A 22,744-nucleotide genomic window follows, 5' to 3' on the forward strand; every position below is an offset into this window, starting at 1 on the left:
CATGCCTCTTGTGGTTGCCTGGTATCCAAAAGGGCCGGAGGCTTCTGAGCAGCGACCTTTATACCCAGCCATGAGGGTGGAGCCAGGGGCGGAGTCAGCTGAGGCATGCACAGACAAGTACAACAATATGCAAGAGTGAACAACAGTACTAACAGTGAACAACAGTACTAACAACAGTGGTGAACAACAATACTAACAACAGTGGTTTACCACATACTACACTCTGACCAATCCCAAACAGCGGTTTCGAATCGCTAAACCCACCCTTCCAGTTCTGATTGGAGGACTTATAATTAATGATATATTAAAACGGACAACTGGTCTGGATGTGAGAAAGTCAAACTTTATTAAACTAAAGAAAACTACACCACACGATTTTAGTAATCACTGTACAATTGCTTAAATGGGGGAAAACAGATAGCAAAATGAGGGATAAATGGCTAGAATGTTAATTAAACAATCTTAGCAATTTCCCTTAAATTACCACCCCCCCCTTTAACTCCTTACTAGATTGCCTTGCTGAGGAGTCAGAAACCTGCTTACCTGTGGTCCAAGGAAATAAGAGAGAGAGATAGCTTCTCAGGAGCTATCTTTATATCCTACCAGCTCCTGCTGTTTGGCGCTGAAAGGGTCTGTGTGCAAATTGGCGCCCAAAAGTTCGAATACACAAGAGAAAGGCTATGATTGGCTGATTCAGAGTGGTTTGAATGTGTCTATGTTCTGGGGCCGGAATGTTCCTGCCCACATCCGGAGTTTAATGGGTGATTCAAAAACCCATTCATTCCTTATCAAAGTCCTTTCTGTAGTTTTGATGTGTCCCATTGTGTGTAAGTGGTGTTGAATGGGGTTGGATTTCTGTGTAAACAGAAGCCCTTTTGTTCTGCGGTTCCCTGAAACTGCAGCCTGAGTGCTATGTCAACAAGACAGCAGTTTCAATAAATAAACATCGATTGTCAGCAGGGAAGGGAAATCCCCTTTGATTGACAGAATCTGACTGCCACTGTTTGATCCTCCCACTTACACAGACACTTCGAGCTGCTTCTTTTGTCCTTTTGGCCATGCTTTTCTGACGGCCATTTTCAAACCCCTCTGCAATTTACACAGTTCGAAACTCAGAAGTACCATTTTAATCTTAAAGTCCTGATGTTGTCCAAGAATTCTGGGTATGCCTTTAAAACATTGTCCAACCCAGAGACAACTCAAATCACACAATTCTTCGTCCACGATGTGAACCAATATTTTCTGATCTTCAGGGATTTAGGGGATTTTTGCGAACCCCTACAAATCCCTAATCTTGCAAACTAAACTGCCCTATGCCACAGCATCGACTAACCCAGTCCCATTGAAATTTGCCATGTTACAATCAAAACTCATTGATAGAAAGAAAGACTTGCATTTCTGGAGAGCCTTTCACATTCTCAGGATGTCCCAAAGCGCTTTACAGCCAAAGAAGTACTTTTAAAGTGTGGTCACTGTTGTAATGTGGGAAACAGGGCAGCCAATCACTCTGCCCACTCAGGTGGGTGTTAAAGATCCCCTGGCACTATTGGAAGAAGAGCAGGGGAGTTCTCCCCGGTGTCCTGGACAATATTTATCCCTCAAACAACATCACTAAAACAGATTATCTGATCATTATCACATCGCTGTTTGTGGGAGCTTGCTGTGCGCAAATTGGTGCCGCGTTTCCTACATTCCAACAGTGACTACACTTCAAAAAGTACTTCATTGGCTGTAAAGCACTTTGGAACGCCTGAGGTCATGAAATGCACTATAGAAATGCAAGTCTGTCTTTATGTGTGCTATTCCTGGGGTATTAGGGATAGAAAATAAGACCGGGGGCGGGGGGTGGCGAATTTTAACCCAGAAAAACGGGTGGGTTGGGGGCGTGGGGGTAGTTAAAGTGTTAAAAATCGGAATCCCGACCTGAACCCGCCTCCAACCCTCCCACTTCTGGTTTTCACGGAGGCGATATGGGGGGCTGGCAGCCAATCCGCTGCCAGGAGGCAGGTCGTCTATTTAAATATTATAATGAGGTTGGAAGCCTCTGCTTTAACCTTCATTTTGTCTTTAACTTTAGCTGGTCGGGATTTGCATGTCTCATGAAACCCGCCAGCTAATGCAAAGTGAGGGCTGCTGGATCCAGGAGGTAAGTGCCTTTACACTTAACTCCTGAATTCAGGGTCCCTGCCTAACCCACCCCCACGATCAGAGACTACCCCGAGGCCTCCGACTCCCCCCCAGGCCTTTGAGACCCCCTCAGGCCTCCGATCCCCCCCAGGCCTACCCATCCCCCCCCAGACCTCCGATCCCCCCCAGGCCTACCCCCCCAGGCCTCCGATCCCCCCCCAGGCCTCCGATCCCCCCCAGGCCTCCGATCCCCCCCAGGCCTCCGATCCCCCCCAGGCCTACCCATCCCCCCCCAGGCCTCCGATCCCCCCCAGGCCTACCCCCCCAGGCCTCCGATCCCCCCCCAGGCCTCCGATCCCCCCCAGGCCTCCGATCCCCCCCAGGCCTCCAATCACCCCCAGGCCTACCCCCACCCCAGGCCTCCGATCCCCCCCAGGCCTACACCCCCCCCCCAGGCCTACCCCCCCCAGGCCTCCGATCCCCCCCAGGCCTACACCCCCCCCAGGCCTCCGATCCCCCCCAGGCCTCCGATCCCCCCCAGGCCTACACCCCCCCCCCCAGGCCTCCGACCCCCCCCAGGCCTTTGAGACCCCCCCCAGGCCTCCGATCCCCCCCAGGCCTACCCCCCCCCCCCCGATGCCTCCGATCCGCTCGCGAGGCCGCCTCCCCCTGCTCCTCCAGCCCTCCCCATGTTGTTCCCGGCCCCAATCCTTACCCAATCCCCGCCCCCCGCTCCATGCTGCTCCTCCGGCCCCCGATCCCTTCAGACCACCCCCTGCTCCTCCGGCCCCCAGTCCCTTCAGACCACCCCCTGCTCCTCTGGCCCCCGATCCCTTCAGACCATCCCCTGCTCCTCCAGCCCGCGATCTTCTTGAGACTCCCCCATGATCCTCCTGGCCCGCGATCTTTAATACACCCCGCCCTTGCTCCTCCAGCTGGCCCCGGCCCCAGCCCCCATGCAATCCCTCCCTCCCTCCTCTGTGTAGCCTAGTGCCGTAGGCCTACCCACCCGGAGCCATCCACCTTCTCAATCTGGCTGGTTGTGGGTGGGAAACCGAAGCCTCACATTCAAATCAGGCCCTGCCATTAAATTCGTTCTCCCAGGTTTCCTGACCGCTCCAGTGCACCGCCGCCCCCCCCCGCCCCCAATCCACCTTCCCCATTAAAATTCAGCTCCAGAGACCTCAATCACTGGGTTGCTGCCCCATTGGTGCATGTTGTGCACTTGGTGGGGTGGAACGGGGCAAGAAGCTTCTACCTTAAACAGGCGGGAGCATTAAAATCCCATTCAAATGATGCGGGAGTGACATAACAATGTTTTCAGTGTTGTTTTCCAGGGACTCTATAGGTCAACCACCTGAAATGAAGAACACCTATGCAAACTGGGGGATCCAAGTTTTGGGGCTGCCCCAGAGGTTCTGTCATGGTGCAGCCAGAAACTTCCTGGGACCTCAGGTCAGTACATCTTCCCAGTCCTTGGTGCAACAGGGTTGCACTGTGGGGGTAGAGGCCACTGGGCTGCTGTTTCTGATAGAAGTCAGCAGGCCTTGGGATTTATGCCTGCAGCAGCCCACAAATTCATGGCCCCAGTTTGGAGTGAGTGCTGATTCGGAGGCAATAGGACTGCCCTGCGCTCACTCAACCCATTTACATAAAACAGTCGGATTTAGTGGAGCCTGATGTAAAAAGACTACTGGGCACTTGGTTTGAGTATAAAACAAGGCTTTAATCAACTGTTTCAAAACCATGAGATTCTAGTTACATCACTAGTTCCTGGTTACAGAAACATCCTGAGCAAACGTCCGAGTATTTATACTCCTTGGACAGCGCCACCAGCTGGCCACCCAGTGTTACTTCATGAGTCATGATCAGATTCATGACAGAGGCCAAGGCGGATGCATACACCAGACACACTGCTGACTCACACAGGGGGAAAGTTTGGTGGTTGGGGGAGAAATCAGCCCCACGATATCTGAAGAACAGAAAATGCAGGATGAGTTATGCCTCCTAAGCCATCAACTCAATGTTTGGCATAAGCATAAGGGTGTTAAGCTTTAGGTTGGCTTACCATCTTCAAAGGAATCACTTGTATCCTTAAAATATAAAAATCAAACGCTCTGTAGTGGTGTTAATCTTGTTGATATGCAGTCATGGGTATCTTCGGAAGGAGCAGGGACAAGAGTGGACTCTTAAACAGTAATCCGAGGTCTCTGTATTGTAAATGACCCCTTGTACTGGATGATATTTTGCCCATGATTTTGATTGTAAACAAACGGTTGTTTAAAACGATGGCAAAGGTGAAGGAGGGGAATTCATTTCAATTTCCAAACACATCAGTGTCCTGTTTGTGTGTTGATATAAAGTCAAGGTCAGAGCTGTCAAAAGATTCAATCAGCCCAGCAAGAGGACAGCAATGTGAGTTTGTTCTGTTGTGGCTGCTGGGGGAGTGGAATGAATGGAGTTTCTAACACATGGGCGGTATGTTGATGTCAAGAATATCATTATAGCTATGTGTGGCAGCTACCCAATCAGCACCCATGACTCTTTTAACCTTCTCACCGGTCAACTAAGAGGATTATGCAAGAAGAGGATTGCCAGATGACTGCTGGAATACATTAGAATTTGGATCGGTGTGTGCTGATTTTGTTGTGTATGTAATATGTGTGCTACTTTGAACCTATGGACAGGACTGCACTACTTGTAGGGCGTAGTGATACGCAGTACCACTCCTGGCCATAGGGGTATAAATAGTACTGTGGGTACTGCTCTCCCCTCAGTTCCCGCCTGTGGGCATGAAGTAAAGACCTATGTATAGTCCCTACCTCCAACCAGTAAAGACCTGTTTGAGTTATACGTTTAAGTCTTTGTGTTAATTGTTCAATACAATACACATACTTAACACTGGCGACGAGTCAGGTTCTTACCCTGCGGCAGTTGAAGAGAGGTTTCAAACATCACCACCCCACTAGAAGCGACAGGCTTTAGGACTCTGAAGCCTCCATCAGCGACTGAGCACTGGAGTGCAGCAAACATCCTGACAGCTTCCAGCGACTGACAGAAGTCTTTCTGCAGTTTCCTTGTTCAACCTAGGTGGTGGGGTAAGCCGTGCAGTGTTGGCTGCAAAGACAGGGCTGGGGAAGTTGGAGAAGATAAGGGCGATCGCAATCCCTGATAAGAGCCGCGGTGAAACGCGCGAGCGGGTAAGCCAGAGCCCGGGAGGGAGCGAGCAAGAGCCGCGCGAGCGGGTGAGCCAGAGGCCAGGAGCCGCTTCAAGTGCGAGGCGCAGCGCGGGCCAGCGATCGGGACCAAAGATAAGGGCCGCACTCGGGGGCTGAAGGGAGACGGCGTCGGGGGACGGGTGAAGACCGCCAAGCGCGGGAAAACCGCCATTTTGTGGGCGGAGGACGACGGCAAGAGCGGGAAGCCGCCATCTTTGATAACAAGTAAACAAAATAAATTCTGAGAAATTGCAAATCTACAATGCCTAAACACGGGAATATTAGCACCTTTGATAGTGACCTCGAAGATTGGGCCATATATGTTGAAAGAGTAAAAAATTATTGTAAGGCCAATAAAATTCGTGACCAAGATAAAGCTCTAACATTATTAAATTTAATGGGTGCGAAGACATACGGGCAATTGAAACACCTGTTATCACCAGATGAACCGGCGGATAAGACGTTCGATGAGATTGTTACTGTCCTGAAAGATCATCTAAACCCCACGCCGCTGATGCTAGCGGAACGATTTAAATTTTACGACAGACGGCAGCTACAGCATGAAAGCAATGCTGAATATTTGCTGGAATTGCGTAAATTAGCGAAATATTGCCAGTTTCGAACGGGACTGACAGATGCACTACGAGACAAATTTGTGTGTGGGTTATTTAAACAGGATACACAAAAGCGACTGCTCGAGGAGAATGAGCTGACGCTTGAGAAGGCGGTCACTATGGCAGCAGCACACGAAGCCGCAGCGAGAGGCACGGCAGTAATGCAGCTACGGTCACGGGAGCTCAGTGCACACAAATTGGGTGTGAGTTCTGGCAAATGTTATCGTTGTGGAAAGACAACGCATGATCAGAACCAGTGTTGGTTTAAAAACCAAGAATGCAGAACATGTGGTAGGCTTGGACATATAGCTAGAGTATGCAGGTCAGGGAAGAAGACCAGCAACAAGAAGTCACCGCAAGGGAAATACGCAAAGGTACACAAGGTGGCCGAACAGGAGTCCGATTCAGACGCTAGCAGTAATGAACTGGCTGGCTTAAGCAGTATTGAACTGGCTAGCTTAAGAGTACTCAACGTTGGTAAGGGTGCAGACCTCCAGACAATTTGGGTTACTCTTCAGATAGAAGGAGTCCAAGTAAAAATGGAATTGGACACTGGATCGGCATTGTCGGTCATGAATAAGAAAGATTACAGAAGGTTATTCCAACATATTCCCCTACAGGATACGGAGATTATATTGACAACCTACACGGGGCAGAGAGTGTACCCCATCGGGACAATAAAGGTTGCAGTGGCCAACAAGGGCGAAGGAAGTCAAATAATGGACTTATATGTGCTACCGGAGGGAGGTCCACCACTACTAGGCCGGGAGTGGTTTAGAAACATAAATATAGACTGGCATTCGCTAAAAGCCATAAAGAGTGAGAACTCGGTGCAGATAATCAGCCCAGACTCTAGAACTGATGATGGTAAGACCAACCCATGTGCAAAAGACAAAGTTTCAGCACAGAATTCCACTGAGCAACAACAACATAGTTTAACAGTGAATTCTGAGTCTGTCAAGTCTACTGATATGCACATTTTTGAGGGACACTGGGCTCGAACTCAACTCCATTTCAAACTACAACAGCAATTAGAACAAATGATTCGCCGTTTTGAGCAAGAGATGAATGAAATAAAAAAGTTCTTTGTTACAGAGTGGGAGAATCTGGAAAGGCAACAGAAGCAACTGATGGAGAAAATGGAGCAGGAGCACACCAACCATCTGCGCGAGGAGGCCGAACGAATCAAAGCTGATTCAGGTTCTGAAGGTGCGTGCCATAATCTGGTGTCAGAAGAGTTAACGGTCAGCCAACTCCTTCATATGCTGAGGGACAAGACTCTGAAATGGGAAAAACTTGAACACGAGCTGCGATCTTCAAAGGAAAAGGGTTCGGAGCTCTCAAAAGTCATTGAGATGGCTGATGTGACAACACAGACTGAAACGACTGCAACAGAGCAGCCATTGGATGCCAAAAGTACGCTGACTCACGTCAATGTAGAACAACAGACCGCTGAAACAGCTGCTCCGGTAGAGGGACTGCATAGTCCGAGCAATCAATCTCCAAAGGAAGTGGAAGTATTAAAATCACAAATGAGGTCACTAGTAAACGACTTGCTGAAAGCCCAGAAAAAGCTGGATGCAGAGGTACACATGAAGAAGTCTCTTCAGGAAAGATGTCTGGACTTGGAACAAAAGCTGGCTAACGCCCAGCTGGGTAGGGAGGAAATAGAAGACCCTCTCGCTGGCCTAGATCAGGACGACACCGAATATTACTATGTCCTGTCCTGCCCAACTTGTAACTTCGACTCCCACCATACAGAAATCATGGAGGAGCACCGAAAGTCTACGGAACATCGGGAGAAGGTGGCTCTACTACGGAAAAAGGAGGAAGAGAAGGAGGAACTGCGCATGCAGCTGGCAGCTGACAGTGGAGCCCAGAGAGTCTCCAAGAAGCAGAAAAGGAAAAGTCGAAACAGAAGATGACCCATCTGAACCATTATTACCTCTACCAGATCACACACGTGGTCCCTCCGAACGGAGCCAATTCAGTTCGGAAGTTCAAACTGTTAAATCCATGGAAGGACTATTGAATGAGTCACTCCAGCAACGTGAACCGACTACACCACAGAGATTGAATCTGTGAACTGTTTTCCGCAGAGACTGAATCTGTGATCTGTTTTGACATGAAGTTATCTCTGTATCTATGTTATTCTGTTATGTAAACCTGAAGTTATATATGTATATATGTTATTACGTTATGTTAAATGGGGAGATGACTGTAAAGCTAGGAAGGGAGGAATGTTGTGTATGTAATATGTGTGCTACTTTGAACCTATGGACAGGACTGCACTACTTGTAGGGCGTAGTGATACGCAGTACCACTCCTGGCCATAGGGGTATAAATAGTACTGTGGGTACTGATCTCCCCTCAGTTCCCGCCTGTGGGCATGAAGTAAAGACCTATGTATAGTCCCTACCTCCAACCAGTAAAGACCTGTTTGAGTTATACGTTTAAGTCTTTGTGTTAATTGTTCAATACGATACACATACTTAACAGATTTCATTAATGCCAGTGTCTCCTGAGCAGATGACAGAGGGTCAAAGTCAGGCTCCATAGCCACTGGTTTCAGTGTCAAACCCCACAAACCAGGTGTAGGAGAGGTAAAATGGGGCTCTCTGTAACACCAGGATAATCAGAGAGAACACATTTCCACCTCACAAGGGACAGAGCATGGAAAGGCCCTGTGAATAACGTAACACTGCGCAGTGTTACTGCCAACCAATCAATGGGCAGCAATGACAGATGGACAGTCGAGGGCCGAGCAACTGCCAGAGCATCGATAATGGCACCGAGCATAATTATGTTCTGGGGGAGGGGGGAGGGTGGGGAGGGGGGAGAGAGAGAGAACCTTTGTCACACACTGGGATGCAATGACTTGGAATGGGTCTAGATTTGCACACTCATGTACAATGCAATGTAATGGGTGAAGCTGACAGATTTTGCTATCGATCCTGTCATTTTAAAAGCTACTTTTTTTCTCTGTAACAACAGCAACATCCATTCACCAACTACAGACAACAACAACAACTTGCATTTAACATAGTAAAATGTCCCAAGGCGCTTCCAGGAGCGTTATCAAACAAAATTTGACACCGAGCCACATGAGATATTAGGACAGAGGTAGGTTTTAAGGAGCTTCTTAAAGGAGGAAAGAGAGGTAAGAGAGGTGAAGAGGTTTAGGGAGGGAATTCCAGAGCTTAGGACCTAGGCAGCTGAAACCATGGCCACCAATGGTGGGGCGATTAAAATCAGGGATGCTCAAGAGGCTAGAATTGGAGGAGCACAGATATCTCGAAGGTTTGTAGGGCTGGAGGAGATTACAGAGATAGGGAGGGACAAGGCTATGGAGGGATTTGAAAGCAAGGATGAAAATTTTAAAATCAAGGCGTTGCCGGACCGGGAGCCAATGAAGGTTGGCAAACACAGGGGTGATGGGTGATTGGCACTTGGTGCGAGTTAGGACACGGGCAGCAGAGTTTTGGATGACCTTAAGTTTACAGAGCGTGTAAGGTGGGAGGGAGGCCAGGAGAGCATTGGAGTAGTCGAGCCTAGTGGTAACAAAGGCATTGATGAGGGTTTCAGCAGCGGATGAGCTGAGGCGGGGCGGGGACAGGCAATGTTACCGAGGTGGATGTAGGTGATCTTGGTGATGGAGAAGATATGGGGTCGGAAGCTCATCTCAGGGTCAAATACGACACCAAGGTTGCGAACGGTTTGGTTCAGCCTCAGACTGTGGTCAGAGAGAGGGATGGAATTGATGGCTAGGGAACGGAGTTTGTGGCAGGGACCGAAGACAATAGCTTTGGTCTTCTCAATATATAATTGGAGGAAATTTCTGCTCATCCAATACTGGATGTCGGACAAGCAGCTCGACAAATCAGAGGCATTGGTGGGGTCAAGAGAATTGGTGATGAGGTAGAGCTCGGTGGCGTCAGTTTACATGTGAAACCTGACGCCATGTTTCGGATGATGTCGCCGAGGGGCAGCATGTAGATGAGAAATAGTTGGGGGCCAAGGATAGATCCTTGCGGAACGGTGCGTGAGCGGGAAGAGAAGCCATTACAGGAGATTCTCTGGTTAGGACTGGATAGATTGGAATGGAACCAGGCGAGTGCAGTCCCACCCAGCTGGACCATGGAGGAGGGGCATTGGAGGAGGATGGAGTGGTTAATCGTGTCAAAGGCTGCAGACAGGTCAAGAAGGATGAGGAGGGAAAATTTACCACGGTCACAGTCACATAGGATGTGATTTGTGACTTTGATAAGAGCGGTTTCAGTGCTGCGGCAGGGGCGGAAACCTGATTAGAGGGGGTTCAAACATGGAGTTGCGGGAAAGGTGGGCACGGATTTGGGAGAAGACCACATGTTCAAGGATTTTGGAGAGGAAAGGGAGGTTGGAGATGGGGTGGTAGTTTGCAAGGGCGGAGGGGTCAAAAGGATTTTTTTGAGGAGGGGGTGATGGCGGCAGATTTGAAAGGGAGGGGGACAGTACCTGAGGAGAGGGAACAATATCAGCTAACATGGGGCCAGGAAGGGAAGTTGAGTGGTCAGCAGTTTGGTGGGAATAGGGTCGAGGGAGCAGGAGGTGGGTCTCATGGAAAAGATGAGCTCAGAGAGGACATGAGGGGAGATTGGAGAGAAACTAGAGAAAGATGCAACTTCAGGGCTAGGGCAGGGGAGAACCTTAGAGGAAGTTTGGCCCGGTGGGCTAGGGAAGGGAGGGAAGTGGCAGAGGCAGCTGAATGGATGGTCTCAATCTTAGAGACAAAGAAGTCAATGAGCTCCTCACATTTGTTGGAGATGAGGGTGGAGATGAGGAAGCAGTCACCTGTAATTGACCACTGCGAAGGGGTCTACTGCTGGCAGCATGGGCAGGGAGGGGTTCCACAGGTCAGCTGTTTATTGTCACTCTACACATGCACCTCTTATTTGGCAAAGTAGTGAGTATTTGATCCAGCTAAGATTACAGGAATGATGTGGTCGCACTGGAGGGTACAGAGGAGATTTACGAGGATGTTACCCGGACTGGAGAATTTTAGCTATGAGGAAAGATTGGATAGGCTGGGGTTGTTTTCTTTGGAACAGAGGAGGCTGAGGGGAGATTGAATTGAGGTGTATAAAATTATGAGGGGCCGAGATAGAGTGGACAGGAAGGATCTATGCTCCTTAGCAGAGGGGCCAATAATCAGGGGGCATAGATTTAAAGTAATTGGTAGCAGGGTTAGCGGGGAGTTGAGGAGAATTTTTTTCACCCAGCAGTTGGTGGGGGTCTGGAACTCACTGCCTGAAAGGGTGGTAGAAGCAGAAACCCTCATCGCATTTAAAAAGTGCTTGGATATACGCTTGAAGTGCCGTAACCTACAGGGCTACGGACCAAGAGCTGGAAAGTGGGATTAGGCTGGAGAGCTCTTTTTCAGCCGCCGCAGACACGATGGGCCGAATGGCCTCCTTCTGTGCTGTAAATTTCTATGATTCTAGGAGTCAGGGGAGAGGAATTTAAGAAGATGGTTTGCAGTAGAGAAAAGAAGCCGGGGGTTATCTTTGCATTCCAGGATGATCCTGGGATATTGAGCAGTTTTGGCCGAGGAGAGTAGGACCCGGTAGTGCTTTATGTAGTCCAGTCAGATCTGGCGGTGAGTGGCTAAACCAGTTGTCCGCCATAAACATTCAAATCTGTGTCCCTTGGACTTAAGGGAGTGGAAATGGGAGCTGTACCAGGGGAAACAGCCAGGGTGAGAGAGAGTAATTGTTTTAATGGGGACAAGGACATCAAAGGTGGAGGTGAAGGTGTGATTGAGCAGATCAGTAGCTGCAGAAATATGACTCTGAATAAAAGAAATGAAGGGGAATATTTTCCAGGTGTCAGATAGAAAGTACTCTGGCAGATTTTCAACACTTTTAGGAGGGAAAAATACATCGTTTTCTGATATCAGACTGAACATTCAGCAGTCAGGGGTATTAATTCAGATTTGCCATTGTAACTTTTAGAATAAAGAAGACCCTTCAATTATTTAAGTGGCGTATTTTCTCCATTCTGCTGCAGGTGGCACATTGGAATAAGGTATTAAACCAGGAGACATGACACCAGCTGAAAGTTGCATCTGTTGCTTTTGACACTTGAGAAAACAGCCACGTAAAGAATTGTGTACAATATTACTGAGCGGGTTGGAAAATCATTGCGCAACAAATTAATGCAGTGTCTTAAGTTACATATATCACTTACGACTGTCGCAAGCCAATAAATGATCTTTGACAGTGGCAAGGCAAAAAAACTATTTAGCAAAAACAGAGCTTGTATAATGACAGACATCAAAACAATGCCCAAAGGATAGTCATAAAGTTCCACCTTCCACAATAATCAGACTGACCAAGAAGGTCTCACATCTAATTCTTGGCTTGTGTTCAGCTAGCTGATCTTAGCTGGGGTGTTACAATTGATAGCAGTGCTTCTGACCTAGGGAGGGGAAAACCAACAAGGGTTTCAGTTGCTGCTGATTATCCAGAGTGATAAGACCCCAAAATGCCTAGCGGTTCACTCCAGCGGTGGAGGCACAGCAGAATGGAACCCCTCCCTGCCTATGCTGCTAGCCGTAGACCCCGCCTCAAATCCCTGGACCGGGGTCATTACCAAACTCGGGGTGGGCCACAAGCACCTGTAAGGGGGCACCAGCAGTGCCCGTCCCGACATTAACCCGGGCAGTCGGAGAGGCACCATGCCGCTCTGGCCCAGTACCGACGTCCCCAGACACAGAGCAGCCAGACTCTGCAGCTCCCAAAGGAGGCTTTGGGCCGTTTCATCGATCCACTCCGGGATGAATAACCTGCTCCCTTCTCCATTTTGAGGCCTTTACTAGGCCCATAACGGAACCAACCCCATGGCCGAATTTCCTGGGGAAGCCTGGGAACTCACCCTGGCACATGCCCACCTTGACAATAGGGGGAGGGAGGGGCAGGCAGAAGATCCACCCCCCCAGGCCCTCAATGATATTTAAAGGCCAATGGCATTATATTTATATTAGCATATGAAAAGAAGGACCCCACCGAATTTGGGCATGTGTCCTTGCTGCCTGCTCAGGAGAGCAGGTTAAAATGGTGAACGGTGGGATCACAGAATCACAGAATCACAGAATCTACAGTGCAGATAGAGGCCATTTCGGCCCATCGAGCCTGCACCAACACATATCCCACCCTATCCCCGTAACCCCACGTTTAATCCCCTAACACTAAGGGTCAATTTATCATAGCCAAATCAACCTAACCTGCACATCTTTGGACTGTGGGAGGAAACCGGAGCACCCGGAGGAAACCCATGCAGACACAGGGAGAATGTGCAAACTCCACACAGACAGTCGCCCGAGGTCCTGGTGGTTTTCAGGCAGGTAAGTAACCCGGGCGATTTTAACGACCCTCCTGCCTGGTTTCTGCTGGCAGGCAGGGTTGAAATCACCCCTAAAGCATACCATGAGAATTTGTGAACAACATAAAACTGAGGGCTGGTTTTCATTGGAATGCAATTGAAAGCTAAGTAACAGTCTGTGTGCAGCACAGTGCACATCGAGTTCACATTGTCTTGTTCAACTAGGTTTGATTTAAATTCCTTTTAAGTAACTTTGGCCTGTCCCGAGCTCGCATTCAACATATTTATGCTTTAGGAATCCTTTCAGGCAAATGTTTGGACACCTCAGCTGCCATACTGAGTTAAGCCAGTGTGTGTTAGTGACGTATAACTCAAGAGGAATTTTATACATGCAGATGAAACTTTGTTATCAGAGCACGAGAAAGCATGGACTCATTAAAGTTTACTTGGCATTCCTCCCTAAGACGCTGTACAGTTTATTATAGGCTCTATCCATTTCATCTCCTGAGGAGAAATATTCTCTTAATCTCTTAGGTGTCAGCTGTGACTCAGTGGATAGCACTCTCGTCTCTGAGTCAGAAGGCTGCAGGTTCAAGTCCCACTCCAGAGACTTGAGCACATAATCCAGGCTGATACTCCCAATGGAGTGCTGCACTGTCGGAGGTGGTGCCTTTTGGCTGAGGCCTTAAACCACTCTGCCCTCTCAGGTGGATGTAAATAGATCCCACAGCACTATTTCAAATAAGAACAGGGGATTTCTCCCTGGCGTTCTGGCCAATATTTATCCCTCAACCAACATCACTAAAAAAAAACATGATCTGGTCAGTATCTCATTGCTGTTTGTGGAATCTTGCTGTGCGCAAATTGGCTGCCACGTTTCCTACATTACAGCAGTGACTACGCTTCAAAAAGTACTTCGTTGCCTGTAAAGCGCTTTGGGACATCCTGAGGCTGTGAAAGGCGCTATAGAAATGCAAGTTCTTTCTTAATCCCCCCCAAAACTCCAAAATATTAATCTATCCCCACATTTCCACTATTCACCCCTGGCCTGCTGCCTTCCATGGGTAACATTCCAAACCCCCTCCTCCCCCAGCCCCAGCACAATAAGAACCATTGGCCTAGAAATTTGGTTGTTTGCGCCAGCGGTTAGCGCCTAAAGAGACCGAGAATTGGGGCGTTACCCAATGTTGGGGCGGGCGCAATGAAGATAGCGACAACTCCCATATTGACTATACATTTAACGCCTGCGCTAAGTGTTTGCGCGCGCCCGCGAGCGCAAGCAGATCATGACGTCATTTCAGTGTGCAACGCCTTTTCGGGGCGCCTGAGCGGATATTGGGTGGTGCCCGGAGCCTTTACGCCTAGCGCTATTAGTGACAGTTCGAAGGAGCGTTAGCAAGCCCTTCTCGGAGTCGGGGGGCGCTATTTAAAGGGGACAGCTCTAGTATAGAAGCTTCAGCCACTTGGCCTGTTCATTGCGATCGTTGGTGGAGAGAGTTGGTGAGCTACTGTGGAGCAGAGTTTTGGGAATTTAGCATTAAAGTACTTGGGACCTTCAAACCTGTCCGGGGCAGTTGGAGCACGAGACCTAACAGCCTTTTGACCAACTGGCATCGGAATGGGAGATGCTTTGGAGTTAGACGGCCTCATGGCCGAACACTATGAAGGGGCAGAGAGACGGCGGGAGAGAGGGCCGGGATTGGCCAGAAGGAGGAGGGGCAATGGAGGTCGGCCAATCCGAGGGTATGCTGCGAGGGTCTTTAGGCAGCAGGTGTCATACCTTGACATGTTGGAGGAGCAGTGTGTGCGAAGGCTCCGAATCGGGAGGGACGTTGTTACTGAGCTGTGCCACCTGCTTGCTGAGGATCTGCAGCCGCGTCTACGGTGCAGGACCTCTCTGTCGGTGGCCGTTAAACTGACTGTTGCCCTCAATTTTTATGGCAACGGATCCTTTCAGTCAGCCATTGGGGACATTGCGAATATCTCTCAGGTTGCAGTCCACTGTTGCATCCAGCAAGTTACAGCTGCCCTTTATAGGCAAAGGCGTCAATTCATCACCTTCCCTCTGACCCTGGAGAAGCAGGCGGAGCGCGCGCAGGGCTTCGCTGCTATTGCGGACTTCCCCATGGTGCAGGGGGCGATTGACTGTACACACGTGGCTTTGAGGGCACCATTCCAGAATCCTGAGGACTTCCGCAGCCGCAAGGGGTTCCACTCCCTCAATGTGCAGCTGGTCTGTGACCACCGCCAAATGATCATGGCAGTCAACGCCCAATTCCCAGGGAGCAGCCACGATGCCTTTATCCTGCGGTAGACCTCAGTTTGTGACCTTTTTGAGGGGCCGGCTCGACCACGAGGCTGGCTTATTGGGGACAAGGGCTATCCTCTCTGCCCATGGCTCATGACACCACTCCGTGTGTCCGCCACCCCAGCAGAAGAGCTGTTCAACAACAGCCATCAGGCGACCAGGAACATTGTAGAGCACACTATTGGTGTGCTCAAAAAGCGTTTCCGATGCCTTGACCATTCGGGGGGAGCCCTGCAGTACTCGCCGGAGCAAGTGGGTCACATCGTCGTCGTCTGCTGCATGCTCCACAACTTGGCGATTCGACGCACCCAGCCAATTCCAGCTGTCCCTCAACGACCAGCAGAGCAGGCGGTCGAGGAGGAGGAGGAGGAGGAGGAGGAGGAGGAAGAGCAGGCGGAGGAGGAGGAGGAGCATGCGGACGAGGAGGAGGAGGAAGATGGAAGGGCTCCTGAAAGTGGAAGGGCCATCCGTCAGAGGCTCATGAGGACTCGTTTCGAGGCCCCTCTGGCGGAATGATGAGTGTCTTTACTCCTGCGCACTTTGGATGTTTGAAAGCCTCTGAAGGCCAGCATCACTGTAATTAGTCACGTGCACCATAGCACGTTAAAACTTCTCTTTATTGTCACAAAAGTCTTTCATTACAGCAAAACAACGTCATGTCAACAGAAACCATAACTAACAAAATAACAGTTAACTCTTCGGCAAAGCCGCAAAACTAAACAAACCATTTCCAACAATTACAACAGGTGAGGGTGTCCTTGAATTTGGGGAAAGAAATGTCTCAGCACCTCCCTCTACTGCTGGCCCCTTGATGGAGAACGACTTCTCTTTCGCGGTCGGCCCCTTCCCTCCCTGCTGCTCCTACGTAATTGAACCCCAGTGGCGGGGTGAAGGCTGGGGGACGCCTGCTGACTGTGTGGAAGCGCAGAAGCCCCTGAGGGACGGCCTGGCCGACCTCTGGGCTTGGAGGGTGCGGACGCAGGCTGCTTGATCTGAGCATGGCTGGAAGCAGTGTGCCCTGCAGGTGGTGGCAGCTGCACTGCAGACGTACCAGCGGTGGCATGTGCAATGGTCACCTGCCGAGAGAGGACACCTGCACCATGGTCGGACGACACACTGGCTCTCTGAGGGGACCGGCTCGGCTCATCCGCCACAATCGCCTGCTTCACTGATTCCTGGCCTTGTATGGTACTGGAAGGGCCCGGGGTGATCCTAGCTGATGCAGATAGGGTGGCTGCAGTGAGAGTTCGCGTTACCTCAATCTGGGTGTGGACGAGGCCGGCAAGTGACTGCGTGGCAGCAGTGAGGACCTGTGAGCCAGGTGCCACTGCTTCGGAGAAGCCCTGGACAGTTCTTTCCATTGCTTCGGACAAGGCCGCTGCCGACCGCTCCACTGCCTCGGACAAGCCCTGGACAGACCTTTCCAGGGATTGTCCGAAGCCCTGAACAGTCCTTTCCATAGCAGCCTCGAAGCCCTGGACAGTCCTCTCCATTGTTGGCCCGAAGCCCTGGACAGTCCTCTCCATTGTTGCCCCGAAGCCCTGGAGAGTCCTGTCCATTGTTGCCCCGAAGCCCTGGAGAGTCCTGTCCATTGTTGCCCCGAAGCCCTGGAGAGTCCTCTCCATTGTTGCCCCGAAGTCCAACACACTCTTTGCCAGTGTATCTATTGACTGAGGCATCCTCCCCACTGCAGCCATCAGCTCAGTATGCCTGAGCCGGGCCTGGGTGCTCATTTCAGCAAGGCGACGCACCTCCTCTGCACTCTGTGCAGCAGTCATCACTACCTGCCTTGCCCTCCGGGGAGACGGTGGCCGAACTTACCTACCCCCCTTGCGTTGCTGCATGCCGCTTGTTCCGGCAACTGGCTGATCCTCAGAGCCCCCCCGCCTCCCCTCCAGGGAACTACTATCCCCAGTCTGTAGATGTGTATGCTCCCCTGAGATTGGAACGGATGGTCCGGCTTCCTCCTGATCCTCGCCTCCGGAGGCACTGGCACTGGCAGCTTCAGGGCATTGAGCCTGAGTTGGTGATGCATCATCTGAAAGCAGGGAGGTGGAAGAGTGGCTTTAGCAAAAGGACAGGTTGGCGGAAAGGCATGCCAGATTGCGGCAAGGCTCTGACATGGCTGCACACTGAGGAAGCATGCTGGCGGGGAGACCAAGTGGAAGGAAACAGCTGAAAAAGGAGAGAGCCTTACCCTCGCTGTCGGAAATGGGGTCGGCAGCTGCAGTGGTAACAGGACCAGACAGACGTCCTCCAAGAATCTGGTGCACTCTCTCCTTGAGATCCGTCAGAGTGACGACTTGTGGAGGCCCGCCACCGGTTCGAGTCTGGTCCTTTCGCCTCGCCGCCAGCTTGGACTGCAGGGGAAAGAAGGGGAAGTTCTGTAACATGATGCCTTGAGAGATCATCGCATGCCCCCCATGGTGCAAGAGCCCTTACATGAGGCCTTGAGAGATCATCGCACGCCCCCCATAGTGCAAGAGCCCTTACATGAGGCCTTGAGATATCATTGCATGCCCCCCATGGTGCAAGAGCCCTTACATGAGGCCTTGAGAGATCATCTCATGCCCCCCATGGTGCAAGAGCCCTTACATGAGGCCTTGAGAGATCATCTCATGCCCCCCATGGTGCAAGAGCCCTTACATGAGGCCTTGAGAGATCATCTCATGCCCCCCATGGTGCAAGAGCTCTTACATGAGGCCTTGAGAGATCATCGCATGCCCCCCATGGTGCAAGAGCTCTTACATGAGGCCTTGAGAGATCATCGCATGCCCCCCATGGTGCAAGGGCCCTTACACGTGGCCTTGAGTGAAATGTCCATGTGTGTGCCCAGAAAGGGCCATGGGTGCTTGCTGACAGATGGCCATTGGGGCATCATGGTAACAGGGTGCTCGAAGTCAGGTGCAGATGGAGGGAATCAGAAGTTTGCATAACCAACACTCACCCTAATGACCCGAGTGAGGTCGTTGAATTTCTTCCTGCACGGAACAGGGGTCCTGGTCGCCATGCTGCTGGAGTTGACCCTCAGAGAAACCTCCCTCCAAGATCGCCGGTAATCCTTTTGATTCGGCCTCTTGCCATTGTCAGGATACAGAACATCTCGACGGCGCTCCACTGCGGACACCAACTGGTCCAGAGCCTCAGTGCTGAAGCGCTCTGCTCTCTGTCTCACCTTCTCCATCCTGACCAAGTTTCTTGCGCCAGAGAAGGGTGAGCGCCGATTCTGAGGCCTACAGGGCGTTGAGTGTGGCAGCTCAGGCTGACTGACCCACCCCTTTTAAGAGCGGGCCGGCGCCTGGAAGTCTCGTGGTTTCCGGTAATTGAGATCACCTGCGCTGCGCCCGTCCGCGCCGATATTGGGTAGCGCCTGAACTTTTGCGCCTTAGGAGCCCCGTGCAACGTCTTTGGGGGCGATGCAACCCAATATCTCGCCAGGCAGCGATAAGTTTCGTCTGGCTATAAACTTTGCGCAGCGCCAGTTCTAACGCCTCAAGCGGGGCTATACCCAATTTCTAGGCCATTGAGTCCTGTGGAGGATTTGACCATCTCATTCCTGTAACCTCAAACCAGGAGTTGACTGGGCTTCTTTTTGAAGGAATTAATGGTCTCGACATCAATAGCTTTTCGTGTGACCAGTCGCATATATCCACTATTCTATGCTCTTTTGTCTGACTTGAGTCTTGTTGAAGCTGTGTGCTGCAGTTTTCTGCTCATGAGCTGAGTCAAGTATCCTGCTGACATCAACATTGTCGATGCCTGTTAGATTTTCAAAGTTCAGATCCATCCATGATTCCCTCACCCCTATCTGGGACACAGGCAGTCATTTTATAATTGTGTACAATTCTTCCAAGTGGTGCCCACCCTGACCCTCGCCCCTTCGGTGCCCACTGGTGACAACCTTTCTGGGGGCTCAAGGACAATGCTCCCCCAGAAAATGTTGAATTTTCACGTTAAAAATTCTAATTCATTTTAAACACTTTGAGGGAAAAATTTGGTTGGTTTGTGCCTCCCATTAGCGCCTACGCTAATGGGGCACAAAGCAACTGGCGCCCGGACGCGACGATGTTTGCGCTGCTCGCGAAACTGACTAGAGTTTTTGCGGCGACACAAAAGTTTACTGCCCCGATCTCCTGCGGCCGCAGATCGTGACGTCAGTCGAGCGTGCAACGCCTTGGTGGCGCCCCGGACCGGATATTGAGTGGCGCCCCCCTCCTTTCTGCCTGCCGCAATCAATGACAGGGAGACTGGAACATTTCGCATTCGGTGAGGGGCTGGGGGGGCGCTATTTAAAAGCGTCCTCTTCCTGCCTTTTTCTGTGGTAGACATTTTTGCACCACTCCTTCTGACAGAGAGAGAGATTCTGAGAGAGAGAGAAACTTCTGCATAGAGTCAACACTGTGTGAAGTAGTTTTGGCTACTGAGCATCACTTTGCAGGTTCTTTTGGATTTGACCTTCATTGCTTCGATTGTCAAGAGACGATGGTGACTGCACTGATTCGGGGCGTCGTCCTGCACCTGCAGAATCGGAGGCAACAGAGACGCAGAGAGAGTGGAAATCATGGCCAGACGGAGGAGGGCCAACAGGCCTCTGTACAGGAGACCTTACCCCCCCAGGGTATTCCAGGAACAATTCTTCTACATTCATTTGTCTGAGGAGCAGTGTTTGCGCAGGCTGCGCTTCAGCAAGGAGGTGGTCTCTGAGCTCTGCCACTTGCTGCAGCCAGACCTGCAGCCTCAACTGAGGACCAGGACGTCTCTGTCGGTGGCAGTGAAGGTCACAGTGGCTCTGAATTTTTATGCCACCGGCTGCTTTCAAGCAGCTACTGGGGACATCACCAATATCTCCAGTTCGCGGTTCATTGCTGTATCCGTCAGGTCACAAATGCCCTCTATAAAAGGAGACGCCGGTACATCTCTTTCCCGATGACCCAGGCCAAACAGCATGAACACGCATTGGGCTTTGCGAGGATAGCGGGCTTCCCCATGGTGCAGGGCGCCATTGACTGCACGCATGTGGCATTGCCGGCACCGCATGAGAATGCAGAGGTTTTCCGAAACCGCAAGGGGTTCCACTCCTTAAACGTCCAGTTGGTCTGTGACCACAGACAGCTGATACTCGCTGTCAATGCCCGCTATCCTGGCAGCAGCCACGATGCTTTCATCCTGCGCCAGACTGGTGTGTCAGAGCTTTTCCAGGCACCGCATCAGCCAAGTGGTTGGCTCCTCGGGGACAAAGGTTATCCACTCTGCACCTGGCTGATGACACCGCTCCGTAACCCCAACACCCCTGCTGAGCTGCGCTACAATGAGAGCCATCTCGCCACCAGGAACATCATTGAGCAGACGATCGGCGTGCTCAAGCAAAGGTTCCACTGTCTGGACCACTCAGGAGGAGCCCTGCAGTACTCGCCTGAGCGAGTCTCCCTCTTCATAGTTGTGTGCTGCATTCTTCATAACCTGGCAATCCTCAGGACCCAGCCAATGGCACCAGGCCTTGGAGCACCACCGGAGGAGGAGGAGGAGGAGGAGGAAGAGGAAGAGGAGGAGGATGATCAGCAGCAGCACCCAGGCGGGAGGGAGGCCCACAATGTTGAAACTGCAAGGGCCGTCCGTCAACGACTGATAACAAGCCGCTTCTAGGCCCCTATTCAGGAAATGACTTCTGGCATAGAGAACAACATGCATGAAAGCAACCCGCAACCCCTATAGCCGGCCAAGGCAGCAATGATTCCAAAGGCCAAACCTGTACATTTTGAATACAACAACTTTTTTATTTTACAAACTCTGTGTGTCATTTCTTCATGACAAACTAATAGAAACAAATACAAAAAACCATTAATTAACATAACTGGTTCTCACAACCTGGAGATAATGGCCAAAACACTAAACAAAAGTTTGAACACGAACCTCGGCCTTTAATAAAAACATTCCCAACATTTCGTCACACCTCCTACTTTTTGCCCTTCGAGGGTGATCTCCTTCCCTTACGCATTTCCCCCCTTCCCACCCTACTGCTCCTCCGTAATGGGGCCCCAGTGGCTGCAGCAAGGCTGGTGGAAGGCTGCTGATTGTCAGATCCTGAGACTACAGATGCCCTTGAAGGACGGCCTCGACCAGCTCTGGGCCTGGAGGGCCTGGCTGCAGACTGCACCAACTCTGCATGGGCAGCAGCAGTCTGGGCTACAGGCGGTGGCAAGTACAATGGGGAACTGACAGTGGTGGCAGCAGGGATGCTGTCATCCTGAGAGAGGACAGCACCTCCCTGCTCGACCGTCACACTGGCACTCCCACGGGGCAGCACCTCAGCATCTGGAGCAATCTGCTGGAGCACAGATTGCTGGCCTGTTGCGGCACCGTGAGAGCCCCGGGGAAATATGTTCGAACCAGCGACGATGGCAGCAGTCAGTGCTTGCGTGGCCTCAATCTGAGACTGCATGAGAGCAGTCTGAGATGGGATCATGGCAGCCAGTGACTGAATTGCAGCAGTAAGCATTTGAGTGGCATCTGCCTGTGCTACAGCGACGTGCTCCACACTCCTTGCCAGTGCATCAATGCAATCGGGCAACCTTCCCTCTGCACCCATGAACTGAGTGTGCATGTCCACCGCCTGGGTGTTCATTTCAGCGATGAGCCGCTCCTCCTCTGTGTCCAGTGCAGCAGGACCCGCTGGCCTACTCTCCCTCTGGGGAGAAAGCCCCCGAGCTTCCCTACCCCCATCGTGTTGCTGCAGCCCGCTGGGTCCCGGAGCTTCACCCTCATCAGACCCTTCACCCCTGCTCCCCTCCAGGGAAGACGTGGCCCCAGTGTGGGCATGGGCATCCTCGGGAGAGGGTAGCGCTGATGCTCCGGCTTCCTCTTCCGCCTCGCTTGCAGCTTCACTCCCACTGGCAGCTTGAGGGCCCGTCTCCTCAGCTGGTGAATCACCATCTGAAAGCAGGGAGGTATAAGAGTGGCTTTAGCGTGAGGGCAGGAGGGCAGTAGGGAGGAAGGAGTGGAGCGATTTAGTAAGTTGGATTGAAAGTGTCAAAGGCTGGTGTTGTGAGGGACAAGTGGAATGAGAAAGGAGAGAAAGTTGATGACCTTACCATTGCTGTCCCGAACGAGGTCGACCTCTC

This window comes from Somniosus microcephalus, chromosome 33 (genome assembly GCF_052327205.1).
Source record: "Somniosus microcephalus isolate GS21.2 chromosome 33, FLI_Smic_1.0, whole genome shotgun sequence".
NCBI classification, from domain to species: domain Eukaryota; kingdom Metazoa; phylum Chordata; class Chondrichthyes; order Squaliformes; family Somniosidae; genus Somniosus; species Somniosus microcephalus.